This window comes from Microtus pennsylvanicus, chromosome 13 (genome assembly GCF_037038515.1).
Source record: "Microtus pennsylvanicus isolate mMicPen1 chromosome 13, mMicPen1.hap1, whole genome shotgun sequence".
Lineage (NCBI taxonomy): Eukaryota > Metazoa > Chordata > Mammalia > Rodentia > Cricetidae > Microtus > Microtus pennsylvanicus.
The window spans coordinates 63,547,453-63,572,927 of record NC_134591.1 but is presented as its reverse complement, the minus strand read 5'-3'; the positions used below and the strand labels follow the sequence as shown (position 1 = coordinate 63,572,927).

The window sequence follows — 25,475 nt, the reverse complement described above, 5'->3', positions numbered from 1 at the left end:
GGCAGAAAGGGACAGGTAGAGATGAAAGATGAAGCTAGGAAGGGAAATGGGGTCACGCTATGTGGGATTTGGGGGCTGACTTCTGACTCTCCACACCTTCCTGAACCCCCACTTGCTGAGACAGCCTAGGCCTTTTTTTTTTTTTTTACACTGTATTTTCATCTCTCTGCTTTCCCCCTTCCAATCTCCACCCTGAGTGACTCAGTGGTGCCCTTTGAGACCAACGGTTTGGGTTCTCCGCCAGCCCCGACACTGATGAGCTATGCGGGCTTCAGGCACTCTTGCCCTCTCTGCATCTTCGTGTCCTTGTCAGGGAAATGGGGACGTGCTGGCCTTCCTCAGAGAGCAGGTCAGACTTCAGTGGGTGACCCCTGAGAATTGGCTCCGTGTCTGTCCTGTGTCACCACACACAGGAGCTCGAGTAGAGTAATCATGGAACCTGTCCACCTCCTCGTCCCCACCCGTGGCTTCCCCTGTCTGTCTTGGCAGCCATGCTGCTCCCAAAGGAAGGAAAAGAGTAAGAAACAAGTTTAAGTCTCCAGGGGGGTCCTGGCCTCCTGCCGAGCTGGCTGCCTTCCTGCTCCTTGACCCCCTTTGGACTCAGGCCAAGGACTCTTAGTCCTGAGGCCTGGGCACCCTCTGTCCCTTACCCTAGATGACCCTCTCTGGTTGGAGGCCAAAGCCAGCAGTGGTCCGGAAACATGGACAAACATTTAAGAAATTTGTAGCTTTTCTTTTTCCCTGGAAGCTGATGACCAGGCTCCCTCTCTTCTGGCACCGGGACAGGAGTTAGGTGAGAGGTCTGTATCTCTGAAGGCCATGGCCAGTGCAACCCTGGATCCTCTGACTGGTGTGGAGGTCAGTGTTTCTTGAAGGGTTTCAGCTCTCTGGAGTCCCTGCTCTGGTCCCCAATGCATATGTGTGCCCTGGCTCTGGCTTCCCCTCTCTGAGCCTCAGTTTCCTCTGCTGTGGAATGGGTCTGATCTTGCTTTGAGCATGGCTGATGGTGAAGAGGGAGGGAGCACCAGTAACTCCTCGAGAGTGGGCAGCTACTGTTGTTGTTGTTACAGCTACTGCTCTGTCTGTTTGAGGCATATTCTGACTATGTAGCCCAGGCTTCCCTTCAGCTCACAGCAATCCTCCTGCCTCAGCCTCTTGAGTTCTAGGATTACAGACTTTTACCTCTTAAACTTATACCCTATCCCATCTGGAGTTTAATATGGTTTCTTTTTTCTTTTTAGATTTGATATGTGTATATCTGGTGTGTGTGTGTGTGTGTATGTGGTATAAGGGCATGCCTGTATGTGTGTGTGTGAAGGACAGAGGAGGGTGTGGGGTATCCTATGTTACTCTCCATCTTGTACCTTTGAAGCAGGGTCTCTCTCTGAGTGCAAAGTTCCCATTGTTCATCTAGGCTGGCGACCAGCAAGCCCCAGCGATCCTCCTGTCTCTGTCCCATATCGCACAGGACTGGAGTTAGAGGAGCACTCAGATCATGCCCGTTTTATTTTGTGGGTGCTGGATATGAACTCAGGTCCTCATGGCTGGGCAGCAGATGCTCTTAACCATTGAGCCATCTCTCCAGTCCCTCTTCTTAGGATTTTGAGACAGGGTCTTGATATATATTCTAGGTTGATTGGTAATCTCTACATAGCTTAGACTATCCTTGAACTCACATACTTTCCCTTCAACCTCCTGAAATTACAAGATTGTGCCACCGTGCCTGTCTGATGGGTTTCTTATTGAATAAATGGAACCCGATGAGCCAGTTTTGAAGCCAGAAACTCAGCGTCTTAGCCTTCTCTCTCAATTGGCTGGGATATCATCGCTTCACCCATGACAGTTTCTCTTCTGCAGCCTCTCCTGATAGGATGCCACCGCTGCACACTCGTTGGAAAGGCAGATAGTAGCAAGGGTCCTGCCCTGCCAGGTCTGGGCCAAAGGGACAGAGATAGACTGTGAGTTCCTTGGAACCAACCTCTGGGAGTAAGGATGACACAGACTTCTGCAGAGGTTAGGAAGACTCCAAAGAGAACATCTGGCCTGCAGGAAGGTGGAAGCAGTATCAGCTTTTGTAGCTCTTCCTCTGTCAGGATTTGGGGGTCACCAGCTTCTCTGCCTCTGCTTTGATTTCTACAAGAAAGGGTATGGAGTGATCGCAGGTTCCTGATACATGATCGGTTTAAGAGTAGATTCCTGGGGGCTAGGGGTATAGCTCAGTTGATAGGGTGCTTGCCCAGCATGCATGAGGGTTAGAGTTCCAGCACCTCCTGCATCACATGAGCCCAATGGGACACAGTGGCACAAGCCTGCGATCTCAGCATTCCAGAGGCAGAGGCAGGAGGATCAGAAGTTTAAGGTTAACTTCAACTACATAGTGAGTTTGAGACCAGTCAGAGCTACAGGTGACCTTGTTTAAGTCCCAGCCTAAGGCCTGAAGAGATGGCTCAGTGATTATGAGCTCTTTTTGCTCTCACAGAGGACCTGGATTCAAGATTTCCAGAACCCACATGGTGGTTCAGAACCCTCTATAATTCCAGTTCCAGGGGATCCAATGCCCTTTCTGACCTCTATGGGCACCAGTCATGGACGTGGTACCCATTTATCCCTCCCTCCCTCTCTCCCTCCCTGCAAAACACTAACACACAGAGTAAAAAGAATAAATCTAATTAAAAAAAATCCCAGCCAGGCAGTGGTGGCACACACCTTTAACCCTAGCAGGTGGATCCCTGAGTTTGAATTCAGTCTGGTCTATAGAGTGCGTTCCAGGACATCCAGAGCCGCAAAGTGAAACCTTGCCTCAAAACAAACAAACAGACAGACAAACAAACAAACAAACCCCAGTTCCACCACTCACTTGGGGCCTCATTGCTTGACTTCAGTGAGTCTCAGCTGTCCCTGTTATCAAAGGGAAGCAGATTAGCGCCTTCCCACAGACGGGTGTTTATGTAATCCGTGTAAAGTGGCTAATCCAGGTTGACACACTGGGGTGGCTACTGTGGCTGTCCTATAACTAGCAGGAGAAGAAAAGGCTACCCGGAAAGCAGCTCATGGAGTTTAGGGAGCATCCCCTTAGTGGCATTTCTCTACTCATTTTTAATTCTTTTTAGTTTTTGGTTTTTCTTTTCTTTTTTTTTTCTTTTTTTTGGTTTTTCGAGACAGGGTTTCTCTGTGGCTTTGGAGCCTGTCCTGGAACTAGCTCTGTAGACCAGGCTGGCCTCGAACTCACAGAGATCCACCTGCCTCTGCCTCCCGAGTGCTGGGATTAAAGGTGTGCGCACCACACTCACCTAAACACTGTTTTTTCTCTGAACCTTGACACCAGTTCCCTCCCTCCCATGCCTGTTCTTCTCCATATCGCTTACCGCACTAATCTACCGTCTTTTATAGATTATTTACTTATTGGAATGTAAGCTTGCTGATGGGGCTGGCTTTGCCTCCTCAGTGTTTTACCTTGTCCCTAGAAGGGTATGCACGGCACATAGCCCGTGTTAATACCTGTCTGTGTATTGATGAGCAAATGAAGCCTTCCTTCTGTGTACGTTTCAGATGCATCGGATGTGTAGTAGATTCTCAGTAAAGGACCACACGAGTGTTTATGACCCGAGGAAGGAGTGCCCATTCCCCTGTCCGTTTGCCAGATGATACTTTGGCTCGGTCAACTCTGAGGCCCCTTTGCTCCTGATGTTTTCTGCCAGGGCATCAGTTTCAGTTGGCGTGTCCAAGTCTTTTGTTACTAAGTCTGAGCTATGCAGAATTTCTAGTTGGGGCTGTTTGCTGTTGGGCCCACAATGGTTATTATGTCATTATTGGTAATTAGCACGCAGGCCCACATGATGAAGTTTTTGTTTTTCAGCAGAAATCATAGCAGACAGCTGCGCTACAGAGTGGGGACCCAGCTCCCAGCTCTGAGCCATCAGCTTAGGGAGATGAAGATGGAGGTTTCCAAAGCAGGAGACTCATAGGTCACCAGCTCAGCTGCTGTCTCCCTGAACAGTATCCTGTACCTTTCTCCCCAGGACTCTCTGCTTCCTGGGCCTAGCCTGGTGTAGCGGGGGCTCTCACACTCCTATGGTACTGATTGGCTTAGGGCTTTCAGATATACATGTTCAAATGTTCGGGATTCAGCAGTTATGAGTGGAGAAAATACCACTAGGTTTAAAACCAGGAATGTGGGGCTAGGGGTGCAGCTCAGTGGTGGAGCCCTTGTTGCGTAGACACAAGGCCCTGGCATGGGTCCCCAGCACTGTAAAAAAAAGGCTGGCACCTGTGGGTATGGCTTTGTGGTTGAGAATACATGCTAGTCTCATAGAGGATCCGAATTCAGTTCCTAGCACCCATTTCCAGCAGCTTATAACCTCCTGTGACTCCAGTTTCAGCTTCAGGGGATCTGCATCCTGTTCTGACCTCCAAAGGTACGAGTGCACACGCACATGTGCACAAACAAATCTAAAGAAACACAAAACTGGGGCTGGAGAGATGGCTTAGTGGTTGAGAGCACTGGCTGCTCTTCTAGAGGTCCTGAGTTCAATTCCCAGCAACCACATGGTGGCTCACAACCATCTGTAATGAGATCTAGCACCCTCTTCTGGTGTGCGGGCATACACGGAGGCAGAATGTTGTATACATAATAAATAGATAAATCTTTAAAAAAAAAAACACAGCTCTAGGAGCCTAGTTAAGTCTTCTTAGCTGTTGGCTTGCTAGGCCACCGCAGGCACAACGGTATTTCTTATGAGCTGGATCAGGGTGCCTGCTTGGCTTCACTGGGAGAGAGACAGGAGAGTAGCATGGACAAGGGACTGGGTAAGTCATACAAGCAGTTACAGTCCTTCCTGCTGTGAGGATGAACCATCTGATTTCAGTTCCTGAAGTTAGAAAATAGGGTTATTTATGCCCTCTCCAGAGGTGGGTGGGAAGTTCCCTAAGCGTGTGAGCCCAGCATTGAGGCTTGTCTACCTTTGCTGGAGTTATTACAGAGCCCACCGTGGGAATGACTAGTGGACTAGTGGCAGGGCGGGGCTGAAGTGGCCTGACTAGCTGAGGGATCTTGGGCAAATTTCCTGCTTCTGCCTCGTCTATAAATGGGAGGAGGTAATCCTGCCTTCTTCAGGAGGTTGTTGTTGAGGCGTAGTGACATTGCATATAACACTTTGACGCTGAGGTTGACACATGCCACCCCCGGTTTATAGATAAGGAGGTGTGGGAAGGTGACATAGCATGTTGATACTGCAACTTTGGTTTGAACCCAGTCTCCTTGCTCAGAGCCCCACAATCTTTTTGCCTCTTCCTGCAGTCGTCGTCACCCACATGTGCGATGGTGCTGGTGGTTGTTACTGTAGTTCTAGGGGCTCAGCTTGCTCCTGCTGGCGTCCCCAGACCTGCACGGAAGAGGAGCTCAATGTGGGTTGCTCACTTCTGGAGTCTTTTGCCTAGACTGGAGGGTTCTTTCTGTGTGGTCTATAACAGGTTTAAATTAAAAGTCAAGCTGGGTTGATACCAGCGTTCAGGGCCCAGAGGCAGGTGGATCTCTGTGAGTTTGAGGTCAGTCTGATCTGGCCAGACAAAGCTATATATTGACACCTTGTTTTAAAAACTGACTCCCTCCCCCACCCAAAATAAATTCCCAAAATAAAAGTCCTGGGGCTGGAGAGATGGTTCATTGTTTGAGATTGCTTCCTTACTGTTCTTGTAGAGGACCAGGGTTTAGTTTCTAGCATCCACATCAGTTACCCCAAAGCTGCCTGTAACCCCAGTTCCAGGGGAGCTGACCCCTCTTCTGACCTCTGTAGGCTTCCATGTGCATGTCATGTACATAAACTCATAGGGGCATATATACATACATACATACACATAAATATATTTTAAATATTGTTTTTATTTATATGAACGTTTTGCCTGTATGCATGTTTGTGCACCATATATGTGCTTGGTGTCAACATAAGAAGGTGTTGGGTCCCTAGAACCGGAGTTACAGATGGTTGTGAGCTACCCTGTGGGTACTGGGAACTGAGCCAGGTCCTCAGTAAGAGCAGAAAATGTTTTTAACTGGTAAGCCATCTTTTCAGTCCCCTTAAAATTTTTTTTCTTTTAAAAAAGTCTTACTTAGGGCAAAGTGATAGTATATGCCTATAATCCTAGCACTTGGAAGGTGGAAGTAGGCAGATCAGAGTTTGAGGCTGGCAAGACCTTACCTCAAAAAAAAAAATCAGGTGTAGTGCAGGGTGGTGCATATTGTAATCTGCAGAACTCCTGTACTCCTCATCTGATCCTCCTGGCCACCCTGTGAGACAGCCTGGTAAGCAAACCCCCTCCATCTGACTGGGGAGGGAGCCAGAGATCGGAGGAGGTGGTACCGACTGGATATTTGTGTCCACAGAATTCTTAGGGATGGTGCTTGCAAGATGTAGCTCTTGGATGGTAGGTTGAAGACCATGAAGGTCCCTCATGAGAACAAATGTCAGAAAAGTCACTCTGCCATGTGAGGACACAGGAAGAGGGTGTCTGCAAGCTGGAAAGAGGGCCTTCACCTATGCTGGCATCCTGATCTTGAACTTCTAGCTTCCTAATATGTGAGAAAATCCATCCAGTTGCTTTAACCATCTAGTTTATGCCTGTTCCCCCCCTCTTCTTTGGGGCTTGGTGTTGGGGATTGAACCCAGGGCCGTGATGTCCCTGACCAGTGCTCTGCCACTAAGTGACATTTCCAGCCCCATTCTTACTGCTTTTGATAATAAATTATCTTTAAGGCTTTTTCCCCCTGCTAAACATTTATCTATTTCTTTATACTTGTGCTTTCTGCTAGGGAGGTCAGAGGAAATTTTGTGGGAGTTGTTTTTCCACTTTCCCGATGGAGGTTCTGGGGATCCAACTCAGGATGTCAGGTTGTCTGTAGCATCTTTACCTGCAGAGCCACCATCTCGGCGGCCTCAGGTTTGTCTGTAGCATCTTTACCTGCAGAGCTGCCATGTCATCGGCCTCGTCTCTAAGCTTCTTCCAGCTCAGGTATTTCTCAGCTTCATGGCTCTAGAATCGAGCTTGCTCTCCAGCTCTGAAGATGAGTAGAGGTGAACTTGGGAAGAAGTGGTGTGTGGAATGCTGCCGTAAGATGCCCTTTGAGTTCTGTTGCCACTGTGCCATGACGGCCAATACTTCAGAAGTGACTTACCCAGAGGCACGCAGTCAAATTCCAGCAGGTTGAGGTTGTAGGCCTTTCTAGGCTCTCTTATGGCTTCCGTCTCCCTCTCCGACACACCCCCAGTCACACCGTGGAATGGCTTGGAAACTGAAGTTAGCTGGATGCTCTCTTGGTGGCTCAGGGGCCGTCCTGCACCTCAGCGCTGGAAGCTCTTCGAGCAAGTCAAACAGCCCTTTCTGGATACCTAATCAATCCCTCCTGCTCCCTTTATCTTCTTCTTTCTCTCTTGTTCTTGTCTCAGTTGAGGCCTGGGCCAGGTCGACTTTACCAGTTTTAGAAGGGCCTCTGTGAGCAGGTGTCACGTGGCCCTCTCTCTGTCCCCGGCAAACCTCTTAGGACAAGGGAGTTTCCTGCTCTTGGGAGAGATATACCGTGAGTTAAGCCTCAGGGAGCTGGAGGCTTTGCTGGATCAGGGTCACTGGGCTCTTTATGGCTTTGGGAGAAGAGGATTGGCAAGGGTCACGGGAGGTCAGACCCTTGCGGTTCCTTTTTCAGGTGTCTCAGAGCTGCAATCAGAAGCACAGCAACAGTCTTTCTCTAGGGGCTTGGTTAGATGTCGGTATTTCCCATTCACGTCATTGCTTTCTTTTGTTTTTCTTTGCGAGACAGGGTTTCTTTTGTGTAGCTCTGGCTGTCCTGGAACTCACTCTGTAGACCTTGAACTCACAGAGATCCACCTGCCTTTGCCTCTCAAGTGCTGGGATTAAAGACATTGTGCCACCACCACCTGGCTTAATGGCTTTCTTGAGGGCAATTTGAGGACGGTGGCATAAATTCTAAGTTGTAGTGTCTTCCCATGGAATCGACACTAATAATTCTTTGAAGGGTCGCTAGTAGCTAAATGCAGTAACGTACACACAACTTTCAGTGTGCGTCTAATGCATTATAAATCCCTCATAAATGTAGTTGCTTTTTTATTTTTAGATTCGGGGGATGTAGAGGAGTTGCGGCAAAGACTATATGGCACAGCCTGGCCTTGAACTCACTTTGTGCCCTCAGACTTACAACCCTTTGCAGGCGTGTGTCACTACGATCGTTTGTTATTGTTTATGTGTGGCATTGGGGACCAAACCCTTGTGCATGCTCAGCAAACATCCTGCCACGAAGCTACATCCCATCCCCAATTGTTTCAGTGGTAGAATATTATTAGTATTATTTTTAGTAGTGTTAATTGAGCCAGTGGCCTGTGCGTGTTGTGTAAGCACTCCATCACTAAGTTATTGCCCTAGTGCTGCTTTTGATCTTGAGAAAGGGTTTCATTAAGTAGCCCAGGAAGATCTTGCAATTTTGATCCTTCTGCCTTAGTTACCTGAGTAGCTGTGATTATGGACCTGCACTAGCAGTTCTTGCTTGAAAATAAATCACCTTTAAGGTCTCTTTCAGCTCAGCTATCCCTAGGTTTTCTGGCTGCAGAATTCTTACTTATAAATGTTTTGAGACAGTGCTCACTCTATAGCTCAGCTGGCCTCAAACTCATTATCTTCCTGCCTCAGCCTCCCCCGTGGCAGAATTACATGCAGATAACACCGTGCCTGGATGGCTGCAGAATTTAATTTGGTTTCCAGCTTTGTAGAGTAAATATAGCTAGACTTTTAAAGAAGCTGTCAGCAGAGACCTGTAGTAAGGGTTGGAAAATGTGAGTTCAAGCTTGGACTCCGTCATCATTGTGCCGTGTGACCTTGGGCAAGTGTGCTGTAGTCTTTGAGACCATTTCTCAAAATGCTCAAAAGTTAGCAGCTTGGGCTTGTCGTCTCTAAAGGCCTAATTAGCAATAGGTGTTGGTGAGCCAGCCCTGAGGTTGTGAGCATGGGAGAGCTGGCCCCATTATTCATCTGTCTCATGGTGGCATGGGGGGGTGCCCCCCACTTCAATGCCTGAGGCAGATGGGAGAGCTGGCCCTGAGGTCATAAGAACAAGGGAACTGTTCCTTCCCCACATTGGCTGCAACGGGAGAGCAAGCCCTCCGCTCTGCCTGGGCAGCACAGTAGAGCTGCCCTTGAAGGCTTGGGAGAGCTGATCCCGAGGGCATGAAAGCCAGAGAATTGGCCCTGCCCCATGCTCATCACTGCAGGGGGTGAACTGGCCAGGGCAATGCTGGAGAGCCCGTCTTGGTGGTGAAGATGATGCGGGAGAGCTGGCGGGCTGACCAACCCTGCAACTAACTACCCAGTCCCAGAACTAGGGTTATCTATTGGTCCCACAACAACCACCCCATCTGTGATCAACTGGAACATGGAGGTGGGGAGGTTAGGGGGGTCAGTCCTGTGAACCCAGGGCTACAGAATCTCCATGACACATAGGGCAGCGGCAGGATGTCCAGGGAGAGTCCCAGTGAGGACCCAGCATCAATGGTGCAGCAGAGACAGGGGCCTTGAACAAGACCTTTGAGGCTTTTTGATAAACACCTGTGTGTAAAAAATATATGTATAAAGGGGAAATAAACAATAGGGGAACTGCTGGGCCACCGGTGGTGGTGCACGCCTTTAATTCCAGCACTTGGGAGGCAGAGGCAGGCAGATCTCTGTGAGTTCGAGGCCAGCCAGGTCTACAAGAGCTAGTTCTAGGACAGGCTCCAAAAAAGCTACAGAGAAACCCTGTCCCAAAAAATGAAAACAAACAAACAAAAAAAACAAACAAAAAAACAATAGGGGAACCTAGAGCACAGCCTTTTAAAATTCAGTTTCTTTATTTATGTGTGTGGTTGTATGTGTGTGCAGGGCAGAGGACAATTTCTGGGAGCTGCTTACTTCTACCATATGGGTCCTGGGAATCAAGCTCAGGTCATGAGACCTGGTGGCAAGCACCTGTATCTGCTAAGCCATCTTGTTGCCTCCTCTCCTTTTAGCGGGACTCCTAAAACTGTGGATTGTAATCCCAGTTATGATTGTGTGATTAAATAGGTGTCATGAAAAATTTGGCAATGTAGGAGATGTCTGAACCTTTAACAACCAAAAATCAGTTTCAAAATCAGATGCGCCAGGAATTGGAGCGTTGTTGGCATCACTTGCCCGTGAGCCCGTGTTACAGTGTGTGACTTCACCGTTACTGTAGCCTTGGCTTTGAACATCTGACAGATTTACCCTGACTATGCCATGTCGGTGAGTGTTGCCTAAGATGCCTGGGCTCAGACTTGAGACTTCAGTGTACAATAAACTGCAGTATTTTGAATTATCCATACCAAGTTTTCTGTTCTTATAGAAACATTCTGGTTTCATTACAGAAAGCAAAGGTTTTTAATATTTTTCCACATCCTTCCTCAGGCTGTAAAAATCAAATTAGTATGTCCAGCTGAGAGTGTGGTTGCATATGCTTATAATTCCAGCACTCAGAGGCAAGAGGGGCCCTGCAAAGGCCAGTGTGGTCCCCCAACCACCTCCAAATCACTGTTTGGATTGGATTATGTTTTAAGGTGTGTGTGTGTTTTTCCTAGACAGGTTTTTCTGTGTAGCCCTGGCTGTCCTGGAACTTGTTCTGTGGACCACATTGGCCTCAAACTCACAGAGATCCACCCGCTTCTGCTTCCCAAAGACTGGGATTAAAGGTGTGTCTTGCCATTCTTAGTGATAGAAAACTTTTAAAGATGTTTTTTTTATAAAGATTTATTATATTTCTTAGATTTAAAAAAATTATATGTGTATAAGTGTTTTTCCTGTATGTATGTATGCATGCATGCCTGGTATCTGAGGTGGTCAGAAGAGGGCGTCAGATCTGGAACTGGAGTTTTTGAGCTGTCATGTAGGTGCTGGCAACTAAATCCAAGACCTCTGTAAGAGCTACAAGTGCTCTTAGCTGCAGAATCATCTCTCTAGCCCCAGATTAATTTCATTTCTAAAATTTTGTGAGTGTGTGTGTACACATGGATGCAGGTACCTCCTGCATAGGTCAGAAGAGGGCATTAGATGTCTTGGAGCTTAGTTACAGGGTTTGTGCGTCACCTGACATGGGTCCTGGGAACCAAATGCTGGTCATCTGCAAGAACAATAAATGCTCTTAACCACTTGATCCATCTCTCCAGCTGCTTAAGAGAAGTTTTAATTAGAAAAGTACGTTCTGTCCAAGAGGTAAAAGCAGGCTTTGTGTTTTTGAACACAAAAGACAAGGTATTGTAGAAAGTTACTGCATCTGCTAGCTTCTTTTGTGTTCTTTCAGAAAAGATGGGAACAGGCAGTCTTGTATGCTTTAATTAAAAGAAGTAACATGCTATGTTTAATGTACCCTTAAAAAATAATTATAGCTATAATTTAAACAAAGGGACAGTTGTCAGGGATCATTTGTAAGAGGAGAAAACGGGAAACAAACCTAACTTTATCACAAGAGGGTTAAGTAAATTACAGAACACCTATAGCATTGTTAAAAAAAATAGATGATGATTTGAATGTTTGCAATCTATTGTGAAGTAGAAAGTCAGCTCCAAACAATGCATTGTAAACAAGTAAACAAATAAAAATCAACCTTCGCTGCCCAGCACTCAGGAGGAAGAGCAGATCTCTGTGAGTTCTAGATCAGTCAGGGCTACATAGGGAGACCTATGTAGCACAAATTCTGACTGTTCTTAATAATAAAACCCCAGAGTCAGATATAGGTGTTAATGCTGAAAGGTCAGAGAAGCAGAGCAGCCAGTCACTAGAGAGTTCTTACCTCTACCAATGCTCAGACCAAAGAGATGATGCTATCCTTACGAATCCTCAGACTGCTGCTGTCTCTCCGAAACCACAGACTGCTTCTCAGACTGAATCCCCAGACTGCATTCTCAGACTGACTGCCTCAGACTGCACTGAGCTTCTGTCTCCTCCAGCCATATCACTCCTGTCTGTACCTCTCTAGTGCTGGGATTAAAGGCGTGTGATCCCAAGTGCTGGGGTCACCTTTGCCTGAGCTCTGTTTCTCTTTTAAACAGATTCAGTCTCATGTAGCACAAGATGGTCTTGAACTCACAGAGATCCATCTGCTTCTGTCTCCTGAGTGCTGGGATTAAAGGTCTGTGCCACCACTGCCTGGCCTCTAAGGCTAACCAATGGCTTAGCTTTGCACTCTGATCTTCAGGCAAGCTTCATTTGCTAGATAACAAACAAAATGTCACCTCAGAGACCCAGTCTCAGAAACACCAAAACCAAAAATACTTCAGGCTGAGGGACTGAGGAGATACTCAGTGGGTGGAGTGCTTGCCGTATTTGTGTGTGCACCTGAGTTTGGTCTCCAGCACCTGTGTAAGAGCTGGTGTGTGTTTGGAGTCTCAGTGCTGAGGGTGAGGTGGGGGTTGTAGAGGCAGAGACAAGTGGATCCCAGGGGCTCCCTGGTCAGCCAGTTTACCTAAAACAGTGAGCTCCAGGTTCAATGAGAGAATATGTTGTAACAAAACCAAACAAAGATGGGAAGATAGAAGAAGACATTTGGCCTTCATGGGCACAAACAAGCATGCATAAATGCCACACACAAAGAAGAAAAATGTACTAGGCTGAGGCATATGAAATTGGTGATACTTAATAATTTTTAACCTTAAAGTCAGCAGTTTCCTATTATTTAAGATGTATAAATGAAAATGTGTGTGTGTGTAAATATGTGTGTGTGTGCCCATGTGTGAAAGGTATTCACAGGGAAAGTCTTACATCAGGACCTTGTGGTAGTTATATTTCTAATTGGTGACTTATGGTGATTTATATTTCTATTGATCCACACTTATTCTTAACTGTATTTTCTTTCTTTCTTTCTTTTTTTTTCGAGACAGGGTTTCTCTGTGGCTTTGGAGCCTGTCCTGGAACTAGCTCTGTAGACCAGGCTGGTCTTGAACTCACAGAGATCCGCCTGCCTCTGCCTCCCGAGTGCTGGGATTAAAGGCGTGCGCCACCATCGCCCGGCCTTAGCTGTATTTTCTAAAATTCAGGCATTCCTAAGAAAAATATTCCCTTAGAAAGACATCCCTTTTGTATAATATTAATTTCCTCCATCCCAGTGTCATTTGATTAATTGTTTGTGTTTAAAAGGCCCAAAAAGCCAGGCTTGGGCTGCTAGTTACCAGGAGGCTGAGGCAGGAGAATTGCTTTAAGTGATAGGCCAACCTGGACTATAGAGTGAGACAGTATCTCAGTGGCAGGACAGTTGCCTAGCAGGATGGTGGCCTAGCATATGCGAGCCCCTAGTTTCAAATAAAATAACTTAATAAATGGTGGAAGTTTGATGGCAAGGAGAATACGGGAGGCATGTTCTGCTCTCTCTGGGCCTTTAGTGCCTGGGCTGGTTTTTACTCCGTAATGACTGTTCAGAACATTTTGCCGACGTACCCAGCTTTTCAAAGCCCGCCACAACAGATGAACATTCTCCATGAGCCCTATTGCCAGGGCTTCAGACCAGCTGTGTCCCTAATCCACCCCCGTCCCAGATTTGAGCATGGGTCAGACTCCTACTGTCCCCCCTCCCTCTTCCTTCCAGTCTCATCTCTTCCAGGTCACATCTCCCCTCCCTGACTCTCCCCACTGGCCATTGCCTAATTTCACTATCTCATTTCACCCTGTTTCATGCAGCTGGTGTATGTGTTTGCTGGCGCTCAGTTTGCAAAGGGGAAGGATTAAGACCCTTTCACGCTGGTTTTCTTTTTTTTTTTTAATCTCAGAGCTCTTGACCGCTCCTGGGGCTAACCGGCAGCTAGCGGGGTCTATATTCCCGAGAAAGGAGCAGGGCTGTAATGGAGGTAGTGATGGGGCTCAGCTGGCAGACGGGATGGAGATGGTCCCGAGGGACCCTATCCTGGGCCTTGGAGCATGGCACAGCCACCGCCCAGATGTGAGCATGGAGCCAGAAGTGTTTCTGCCTAGGAAATTAGCCTCAGAGATGGTGCTTGGGACCTTTAACCTTGGTACCCAGTGGGAGCTTCTGCAGGGTGAGCTGGGACTGAATGTCTGGTTCAGCAGATGGGCCCAGGAGTAAGGCTAGTTTCTTTGTCTTCTGAGTGGATGCTATTTATATCCCTAGTCCTCATTATTGGTTGAGCTCAGCCATACTCAGAGATCAGACACATAACAGGCGATGGAGTATAATAACAAGAAAATCTCTTATGTGCAGATGCACGTCACAGACACTTTCATCTCCAGGCTAAGAACGAAAAGCCAGAGTTGGAATTCATTGGAATTCATGGTTTAGAGATTTCTTTCCTTCCTTCTTCTTCTTTTTTTTTGTTTTTGTTTTTTTGAGACAGGGTTTCTATGTGTGGCCCTGTCCTGGAATTCCCTCTGTAGACCAGGCTGGCCTTGAACTCACAGAGATCTGCCTGTCTCTGCCTCCCAAGTGCTGGGATTAAAGACATCCACCACCACCACCACCCAGTTGACTTAGAGATATTAAAACTTAGACCAACAGATTTTGGTGTGGGGTTACACAACACTCAGACTCTAGGAGTGATTTACATCTGCCTTGCTTCTGTAGCCTAAGACCTATCCGTCTTTTCAGGGTGATGGTTACTAAACACTACGAATACTGCGAGCATCCTTCTATGGGATGTGCCACTGGCTAGCATACAGAGCCTTTAGCGCCACAGGTGTGAATTTCCTGGATAACGTGGTAGGAGAGGAAACGATCTGTCTGGTGGTGGATTTTCAGTATCCATCCTTCATGGTACCAGATTTTCCTGTCTGGGAGGTAGAGGAAGCCTTTGGGGCTCAGAGGTGGGAGCCCTGGAACTTTTCAATCAAAAGCACAGCTAAACCTGGAGGGCTCAAAGCAGGGAACCAAGGTATGTAAAAATGGGTGCTCCTTGGCCCAGACCACTTAAATCGTTTGGGTTTTTTTTAATATTTAATTATTTATTAAGCATACAATATACTGCTGGCATGGAAGGCACCAGGTCTCATTACAGATGGTTGTGAGCCACCATGTGGTTGCTGGGAATTGAACTCAGGACCTCTGGAAGAGCAGCCAGTGCTCTTACCCTCTGAGCCACCTCTCCAGCCCTGGGTTCTTTATTAATAAAATGAGGACAGTCCATTCACTGGTTCAATAAATACTTAATATGCCTGCATTACTCTGTGCAATAAACAAGAAGGACAAAGTCCCCGTCCTCTCCTGCTTAGTCTTCTGGATCCAGTTTGAGAGATTCAACCAGTCTTCAGTAGATAAGGCTGCAGGGGTAAATGCTATGAAAAGTGCCGTGATTAAAACAGAGAAGGAAGCCAGGCAATAGTGGCCTGCGCACGTCTTTAATCCCAGCGCTCAGGAGGCAGAGATAGGTGGATCTCTGAGTTCGAGGTCAGCCTGGTTTACACAGTGAGTTCCAAGACAGTCAGGGTTACATAGAGAAACCCTGTCTCAAAACAAACAAACAAACAAACAAACAAAAAAAACCAAAAAAACCCCAAACCAAAACTGAAATGAAAAACAGAGGAAGGCTGTGTGAATGGGTTGTTTTAGTTAGTCAGGTGGTTCTCAAGGGTTTTATGACTTATACTGTAGAAATGAGTTCAAATTTGACCGCAGTTGAGTGTTTATCTGCTTGCCATGTGCTTCTTAGTTGGTATTTTCATCTCTAAGAAGTAGTATAATTAACACTTACCTGAGGTCTTACTATGTCCTAGGCACTGTTTGCACCCTGTACATAGTTTAATCAGTTAGTTAATCGATTAATTAATAAATTGTTACAATAACTCTATGCGGTGGGATTGTTGTCATCCCTCCTCTTTTATGAGACAGAGTCTCGTGTAGCTCAGGCTGGCCTCAAACTTACTGTGCATGGAGGCTAGCCTTGGATTTGTGTTACTTCTGCTGTCACTTCCCAAGTGCTAGGGTGACAGGCATGTCACCACTCCCAGCCTTTATTCTATTTTTATGGGTTCAGAAACCAGGCACAAAGAAGGTGAGACAATTAGGGAGGGCTGAGCCTGAGCACTGAACCTGAGCAGTCTGATCCCAGAGGCTGAGCTGAGATTGTGAACGGCTTTGATTCTCCAGCAGTAGGCAGTCTCGCTGGTGTGTGCAGGCTCTCGGGTCACATTGCCTGGCTTCTGATCTCCGCAGGGCTAAGCCTTTCTGCTTTGGTTTCCTCATCTCCGAAATGAAATAGCAGGACCTGTCTTATCTTCTAAGTATGTGCCGGCAACAGAACCCTCTTTCTGCCTGTGGGGAGGCAGCCCTGTTCAGACACCAGCGTGGCGGGAAGTAGAAGGGTCAAGCAGCCTCTGAAACTTCTAGAGAGAAATACACTCGTGTGCACTTCTCAGAGCAACCCCGAATTCATCTGGAGGCCAGACCGTGGAAGCTAGATTTTGAAAATAATTTTGTGGATGCCAGGCAGAAATAGGAGAATCTTAAGTGAAGACGGAAGATAGGTGAGCTCTTGGCGGGGTCTCAGCACTTTCAGGTCTTGCATAGCTGCCAGGAGAGGTGAAGTCTTACTGAATGTCAGGGTTGGAAGGGAGCCCAGAGACAGAGGGTCAAGGTAGTAGATAGGTAAACCGAGGCTCAGAGAAGGGGAGTGACTTACCTGAGGTTACTAAAGCCTTGAGGGTGGGGCGTTCTTTTGGGGGTAGTCTGGTCAGCTGAGCAGCATCTATGTGAATTCTGCTTTCCCTGAGGCCCCCAGATCTCAGCTTCTTCCCTGGCCCTCCATGGGGTGGAAAGGTCTCACCAGCGTTCTGGCCACTAGTTGCCCCATTCTCTACACGGGTTCTTCTGGAGCCCAGAACCTGGGGTCTCCAGTGCCAGACCAGGTTCGATTTGCGCGTGCGCATAGCCGCCAGACCCTTGCTACCCCCCCTTTCTCTTTTTTCCTCCCCCCCCCCACCTCTCCTTACCGCTCTAGGGGAGGGGGAGGTAAGACGCGGGAGCCCGAACAGGGCCTCAGCCAATGCGCTGGCGGGCCGCGGGCCCGGCCCCCTCCTTCCCTCCCGCGCGGCCCAATAAGAATTTACTACAATGTTGTGGCGAGCCGGGGGGGAGGGGCGCGGGCGGGCCGCGGGCCGCGCCGGCCTCTGCTCGGTGAGGAAAGGCGGGAGGGCGCGCGCCGGGGCTGCCTGCTCGCTCTCTCCCTCGCTCTCTCGCTCGCTCCCTCCCTCGGCCGGCGGGTTTAGTCAGCCCGCCTGCAGCCGACGAGCCGCAGAGGGCCGGAGCCTCGGACGCCGCCGCCGCCTCCTGCCATTGTTCGTCGGGCTGAAGCTGCTGCTGGCGCGGCCGGGAGCCACTGGTGAGGCGAGGCGCGCGCGCGAGGGAGCGCGAGGCGAGCCGGTGGGGGGCGCGGCGCTGGCCCCGAGGGGACGGTCCGGGCAGCCGCGGAGCCTCCGCAGCCTTTGTCTCCAGCCCCCCCTGCAGGCCCGGGTGCCGGGGTGCGGGCTCACACGGAGAGCCGGGGTCTAGAGGCAGGGACGCGGCCTGGGGAGCCGGTGGGAGGGGGGGCGGCGGCGGCCGGGGCGCTGCTGTTGAGAGCGCGGGGAGGGGGGAGCGCACCGGGCCTCGCGTCTCAAAGTTCAGCCTGGGGTGTCTTCCCGCGGAGGGTCCTCGGCCCGTGCCGGCCTGTCAGTCACCGCGCGGTGGGCGGGAGCCCCGGCAGGAAACCAGGTGGGCAGCGGTGCGAAGGTGCTGATGCCGCCGGGGACGGGGAATCTGGGCAGACGAGTCAGGCGGCATCCGAGGGCGCGGGGCGCTTCGCTGCGCTCCCAGGCCTTCCAGAATCCCCTCGGATCTCAGAGCCCGCCGGATCCGGTGCCTTGCTTCGTGATCTTCAGGGGTCCCAGCGAGCCAAGGGTTAAAGCTATTCTCTCAGCTCCGTGACCTCCTTTTTCAGTTCGCGCATCTGTCGGCTTGGAAATCGTTCCCGGCTTGCTGGGCTGCCTGTACCTGTGGCGATCCTGGAGCTGGGCTCGCCCTCTGACTTCATCTCCAGGTGGATGCTCCTGGAGGGAGCTTCTGCCCAAACAGGGTCGTCCTCCCCGGGGACGCGCGTTTTCTGCAGACCGGAAGCGGTCTTACCTGGAACAGATCGCTGGCGGGCTGCTTTGGGGTCACACGGCAGCGACTGTCGTCCTGTTGGCCCCTGAACTGTCCCCTACCATAAATGACTAGCCTGTGGAGACTTGGTTTTTTTTTTTTTGTTGTTGTTGTTTGTTTTGTTGGTTTGTTTTTGTGTTTTTCAGAGATGCTGAGAGGTTTTTTTTTTCTTTTAATTTTAGTAGTCCGGGTGATTTCACAGCTACTATTTTGTTCCTTCTGTTTTTAGGGAAAATTGCAAGAAATGGTTTCGTTTGTGTCCTGAGGGCTATTAGAGCGGGTCTGTGCTCTCTTGGGGACCCACTGTATTCCATGCGGTTGCTCATGACTTCTCCCTGTTCTTACTCTGGTAAAAAGATTGCAGTTGGTTTGACCCTTTTAGTGAAGCGGATAGACACCACACCCTTTATGTAATTCTTCTCATCTTAATTTCGCTCTTTTTTGAAGAAGTTTCTACTCTTCACTTTCCTAACCTTTTTCTTCTCTCCCTTTTTGGTTTTTGAAATGGGGTTTCTCTGTGTAGCTCTGGCTGTCCTGAAACTCGCTCTGTAGACCATGCTGGCCTCCAACTTAGAGAGATCACCTGCCTCTTCCTCCTGAGTGCTGGAATTAAAGGCATTTGACACTGTAGCTGGCCACTTTCCTTATGATTAAGATAGCTATTGTTCAGATGCTTTGGGATGGACGTATTGCATGTCTTTGCCATTTTAAAAAGTAAAGCCAATGTTGACCCCAGGCTCAGCATAGTAACCTAATTTTTCTACTAATATAGTCATACTCCCGCCGGGCGGTGGTGGCGCACGCCTTTAATCCCAGCACTCGGGAGGCAGAGGCAGGAGGATCTCTGTGAGTTCGAGACCAGCCTGGTCTACAAGAGCTAGTTCCAGGACAGGCTCCAAAACCACAGAGAAACCCTGTCTCGAAAAACAAACAAACAAAAAAAACAAATGAAGTCATACTCCCCCCACTGTATAAGTGCAGGTTTAGAAATAAATACTTAAACTCTTTAGACCTCACTAAAATTCTTTCAGCATTATACCAGTGTTTTATATCAAATAGGTACACTTTTGTCTTCAGTTTGAGTTTAAATTTTTCATTGGTCTTTTAAATTTTTTTTTTCAGAGCTGAGGACCTAGGCAAGCTCTCTGCTAGTAAGCTAAATTTCCAACTTCTACTTTTTTTTAAAAATTTAATTTATGTGTATGGGTGTTTTGGCTGCATGTACGTATATGCAAGACATGTCTGTTGCTTGTGGAGGCTAGAAGGCATCGGATCCCTTGGAACTGGAGTTACAGTTGTGAGCCACCACCTGGGTGCAGGAAGTTGAACCCAGGTCCTTTTCAAGAGTAGCCAGAGCTCTTAATTGCTGAGCAACTTTTCTTCTTCCTTCCTTTCTTCCTTCCTTCCTTCCTTCCTTCCTTCCTTCCTTCCTTCCTTCCTTCCTTCCGGCAGTCTTGCTATGTAACTCAGTCTAGCCTCAAATTCAAGATCCTTCTGCCTCAGCTTCCCAGTGCTGGGATTATGAAAATAGTGTGTCACCACACCTAACAAATTGAAAATTACGTATCCAGCTTCCCATCATCTCATCCCTTAGTTCGTGGTTGCTCAGTGTGTATAGCTGTCTTGAAACAGGGTATGATTGCATAGTTTAGGCTGATCTCAAACTTAGTATAATTGCTGATTCTTGGCCTCAGCCTCTTTAATAGGATTAAAGGCAGAGGCCTCTACACCAAGAGGTTTACAGTCTTCAAAATTATTTTATGTCTGTGGATATTTTGCCTGGTGTACCTGTGTATGCCTGGTGTTTTTGGAGGTCAGAAGAGGGGGTGTCGGATCCCCTGGAACTAGAGTTCCAAACGGTTGTTAGTTATCATGTAGGTCCTGGGTCTTGAACTCATGTCCTCTATAGGAGCAATAAGTGCTCTTAACCATTGAGCCGTCTCTCCAGTGAGGGTGTTTATGGTCTTTATTTCAAACAAATTCATACTCTTAAGTGCATACTTAAGATGGCATTTGTTTTGCCTTCCTCCTGTCCCTAAGAAAGCTTCAGAGTTAAATTGTTTGGGAGGGACCCTGTCTAAAAGCCATGAGATTCTTGAATTCTGCAGGTGCTTTTAATATGTTTGCCATTAGACTGTGATATTCTTCTGCCTGTAGATTTTGGTGGGATGGGTAGAGTTTCCATTACTCTTTGAATATACAAAATTGGTGATCATGACCTGATTTCATAGCTCTGGAATATCAGTGGCCATTAGGGCCTGAATTTGGTTCTGAAGTCAAGAGTAGCATATGTTTAGGCCACAGTCTGTTTCCTTGTTATCTAAGAAGCAGGCTGGTGCCCACTGTAGAGCTGCCAGCGTATTTTTCCAAGAGTTACTGGGTTGGCGATTAGTCAAATGCGTATTCAGAAGCAGATTCATCGCCACCTCTCAAGGATTTGTTTTTCTCCAGTTGCTTGGACACGACGTCACTTACCTTATTTTGTTTGTGAACTAAGCAATAATAATTTCAATTACTCTTTTCTTATGAAAAACTTTGCTTTTTTCCCCCTCTGAATAAAATGTGCAAAGATGAAATTTTACAAGGATTTCCCCCTGTATTGAGCAATTACAGGCATTATTTTTTAAAAGAACCCAGCATTACTAGACGGTAGTTGCTGCGTTCATGGTAGCTTTCAGCTAGCGGTAAGGCCCGGCGGATGCCAAACCTATGTGTAGCTTTTTGTTGTCAGTTATAGTTCTTGATGCGTCATCTACACGGTGTGCTCTTTTCCTGAGCGAGTTCATGGTGTGTCAGGTAAAACGCAGTGTAACCAATACTCTGGAGAGCACACAGAGTTGGATTAGCACTTTGGCTTCCTCTGCTGCTGTTTAATGAGAGCGTGGTGAGAGGGATAAAGGAAGAACCACAGCAGTGAGTACCGTTCAGAGTTTAGAGGCCTTGGGAAGGAGAATGCGTGTGATGATCTCATCTAGAACAATCTTGCTGATCCTTCAAATGCCAGTTTTAGGAAAGTGTAGTAGAAGAATCGGATGATGGTTAAGTTTGTTTTCATTTATTTTTCTGAGTGTTTTGTTTTTTTGAGATAGGGTTCCTCTGTGTGTAGTCCTGACTGTCCTGGAATTCGCTCTGTAGACCAGAGTGGCCTCAAATTCACAGAAGTTCCACCTGCCTCTGCCTCCCAAGTGCTGCGATTGAAGGCATGTGCCACCACCTCCTGACTTGAATTATTTTTATTTGAATAAGATTTCAAACATCTTGAAGTGTTTAGAAAAATAGGTAATTATTTGAGAATAAGAAAAATGCCATGTGACTTGTATAATGTCAAGGGCGGCTTGGGAGAACTTTAATATCTCTACCCCATTTGTCATCAGCATCCGCCAAAGTAACTGAAAGTGAATATGCAGCCTGAATAGAGAAATTGGAGTGTGATGTGCAAACATTCCCTCTCTTTACAGTCAGAGTGCTTCCTTTGGTGTTCTTTCATTATAGAAATTCTAGCGTCACGTTTACTCTACTACATTGAAAGTTTCATTTTTATTTTATATGTTTGAGTGTTTGCCTGCAAGTACATATGTGTACTATTTGTGTGCCTGGTGCCCACCAGGGCCAGAAGAGGCGTTGGATTCCCCGGACCTGGAGTAACGTGTTCTGAGCTGCATTATGGGTCCTGGGAACCAAACCAGAGTCTACAGTCAGTACTTTTAACCACTGAGACATCTCTCCAACCCCTCATTTTTCTATTTTTTATTCTACTATTTCACTTATGAAAATCAGTTCTGTTTTTCCAATTATCTCTTTATTATCTCCAAGATAAACCCATGTGGATTAAATTAAACTTTGATTGTTTATTGGGCTCTTATTCTTTACCTTCCATGGCTATGGGTTCTTTGAGTCTCTTCCTTTCAGTTAATCTAGGCTCTCACCAATCATTCTTGATTCCCATAATTTATAATTTATATTTCCTATAAAGATTAGAATTGTTTTTTTGGCTATGTGACTTGGAGCTTAGATATGGTTACAGTAATCTTGACAGAGTGAATTTGAAGGGGAAAGATTGTTTGGTGAAATGGGTAAGAGCTATGACCATGAATTTATATTGATAAAATAGATTGGAAAAAAAATCAGTAGCCTCTTTATACTTTACTCTCTCTACTATGGCATTTGTGTGGGTTCTGAGGATCCAAACTCAGGTCCTTATGTTTATGGTGAGGGCTTTAACCAGAGAGCCATCTCCCCAGCATTGCAGCAATTGTTTATATGCCAGATATGTCCTATGAAACTAGTACTTGCCATGAAATCTTAAGGGTTGTTTGAGTATATCACTTTATAAAGAAATACTATTTGACTTGTGCATCAAGCATATGTTTCACTTTTTTTTATTTTTTGTTTTTTAAGACATGTTTTCTCTGTAAGTATGTGTTTTAATTTGCCAGTTTGAAGTGCTACATGTATTCATTCACGTGAAGGGTATTTCACCTTGGTAATGCACTAGGAACATGTTGTTGATATTCACCCCCTACTACTATGTTAGTTTTTAGCCATATGGACTCACAGGCAGAACTGTCAAGGGCTCCAAGGATTTAAGCCCTCAAATTTTACCTGGCAACCATTTCAGCATGCAAGAGGGACACATGAAGTCAGCCTTACAGTGAAGGCTTTCTCTTTCGCTTTTCCCTTCCTTTTTACCACCCACTTGCTGTTTCTTGCCCATTTTCTTTTAAAGAAAATGATTCAGAGAATTGATACTGTTGCTAGCTTACTACCTGCAGAGTCCTGCCAATCCTGATAGTATTATGCAATTACATAAATCCTTTTTTCATAGTGTCATATGATATTGTATATATGCCCTCCCACACATGTGTCTTTAGAGTAATTTTTTTTCCGTCTGGTATTGGAATGAGCTCTTTGTTAGGTTATTTTTAAATCTTCCAGCTTTCTTGGCATCTTCAACACTCAGAATAACACAATTGCTCTGGGAGGCGAGAATATCCACATAGTCTATTAGTAGCTTTTTCGGTGGAAATGGAAGCAGTGTTTTATTTTTAAAATCATACCCTGTGTTCCTTACAGGCAAAACATAGACATTTTATGTTTCCATAGTCTCTGGTAATTTTGTCAGGTAGAAAAAAGTCGGTTGTTACCAAGTAGTTAAAAGGGATGTACTTATGGCAAGGCAATGATTCCAAAGCTATTTTAGTCTCTGAAGGTTTATTGGTGTTCTTTTGAGCTCTTGCAGCATTTGCATATCTGCTAGATATGTCATATGATGCTGGTACTCACCGTAAGACAGTCAGCTTTTAGAAAGCAAAGGATTATCACTATTGCCCCTTCCTGTACCTCCCTCCCCAATGCAGATACGGTTTAATGCATTAGCTAGAGTTACAACATAGGGTGCGTAGTATGATGTGAATGTGAGGATAATTAAGGTTTATAATCTGTGTTGTAATTCTGTTTCTAGATTCGTATTTCTATCCTTCCTTCCTTCCCTCCTCTGTCCTTCTGTATGATATCTTCTTGAAGTTGAAGAAGTCAGGTACTTTATACTTCCAAAACATTTTAGTGTACATTTCTGAAGAATAAAGCTATTACCTTACATAAGCGTAACCCATGGTTATATGCCTAAGACAGTAATAGCATTCCATAATATCAGTCAATACCTAGCCCAAATTTAGATGTCCCTAGTTAGATTTTTTTAAAAATCATTTATTGGTGGTGTGTATATCTATGATGCGTATGTGTGGGTACAGAGGCCAGAAGACAGCTCTGTGGAGTCAGTTCTATCCTTTTTTCATCTTATGTATTTTCCAGGGATTGTGCCTTTACCCACTGAGCTATTTCAGCAGCCCTTGTTAGATTTTTAAATGTAAATATTTGATCATATCTCCCTCATTTCCTTTAATCTGGAACAGTACTTACCCCCCCCCCCCACACTTGTCATTAACTTTGGTAAGTCCTGGTGCCAGCTGATTGTAGAATGTTCTATTCTGAATTTGCCTGATTGTTCCCTTAAGGTTTTGTTTAATTTGTTCTTCTATTTGCTTTGTTTCCTATAAACTAGAAATTTATCTCTGTAGCTTTGATTAGACGTAGGTTAAACATTTTTGGCAAGACTTCTGCATGATGTGTTCTTTGTTTTGAATCATATCAGGAAGTTCAGAATGTCAGGCTGTTCCACAATTAGTGTTGCTAATCTGGCCACCTGGTTAAAGTGGTAACCACTGTGTAGTGGTGTATGCTTTTGTATTTGTGGAGAAACTTTGACGTTGTAAATATCCTGTTCCTAATTACCTGTTCTCATTGGTTTTGGGCATCTATGGATCCTTGGAGGTTTACATATATTGTTGGCTCTTAGAAACGAATCTGGAGGATTTAAATTAGGAAAGAAAAGAAAGATAATGAACTCCTTTTGCTGTTCAAGTACACGGGTTTCCCTGGCAAATCTGATTTCTTGTACCCCCCCTCCCCGATTTGTTCCTAAAATTAGAGGATTATATTGGAGTGGAACATAATCACTGGGGTTCCTAACATGTAGGCCTAAAGGTTCTCAAGATACGTCATGAGGGTGTCTTTTTCTCTGAAGCTGGGTTTCCAGGTGGTTGTGAGCTGTCTGACAAGGATACTGGGAGCTAAACTCAGTGCTCTTAACCACTGAGCTATCTGTCCAGCACCTAGGCGTTTTGCTCTTGATTTTTGTTATTTTTTGTGTGTGCATGATGCTGAAGATCAAACCTCTAGCATCTTGTGCATGCTAGACAAGCAGTCCACCTTTGAGTACATCCCAAGTCCTTGATGTTTTGAGACAGGGCTATGTAGCCCAGGCTGGTCTTGACCTGTGGTCTTCCTGTCCATCACCCTGAGTGCTGAGGTTATAGGGGAACACTAACACCACACTTTGCTTATAGGTTACATTTTAGTGAGAGGGTACAGATAAATAGTAAGTTGGTGATAAGAAACAAGGCATGAGATTTTACTGAGGAATGGGGAAAGCAGAGTAAGAGAACAAAGAGTAAGGTTGGGGGGGGTTAATATTTTAGATTATAGAGGTCAGAGATAACCTTTCCGAGGTGTCATTTGAGCAGAATTCTGGATGAAGTAAGGGGCATCTGGAGGACCAGCAGTGTAGGCAAGGTTTGACATGAAAAGGATTAAGCTTATTTGGTGTGGTCTTTGCAGTTTTCTCTATTTTATCTATATAGTGTATGTTTACGTGTAGATGGACATAAACACTAGCAAATGCATGGTGTGGGTGGAGAGGTCAGGTTCTTTCTACCATGGGTTCCCGTGGTCAAGCTTGGGTTATCAGGTGGAG

At 46.4% G+C, this 25,475-nt stretch overlaps 1 protein-coding gene across 15 annotated transcripts in view; it reads left to right on the top strand.

Moving 5' to 3' along the window:
- Nucleotides 1–25,475, top strand: part of Epb41 (erythrocyte membrane protein band 4.1) — a 146,293-nt gene that overhangs the window by 9,190 nt on the left and 111,628 nt on the right. For 6 of the 15 annotated variants that reach the window (XM_075945626.1, XM_075945610.1, XM_075945622.1 and 3 more), the window contains exon 1: nt 17,147–17,363. The exons of 7 other annotated variants lie outside the window; for them this stretch is intronic. The gene's annotated coding sequence lies outside the window, so the exon portion shown is untranslated. Of the gene's footprint in view, nt 1–17,146; nt 17,364–19,285; nt 19,315–25,475 lie in introns of those variants that run through there. 2 more of the 15 variants (XM_075945608.1, XM_075945607.1) reach the window with 2 other exon arrangements.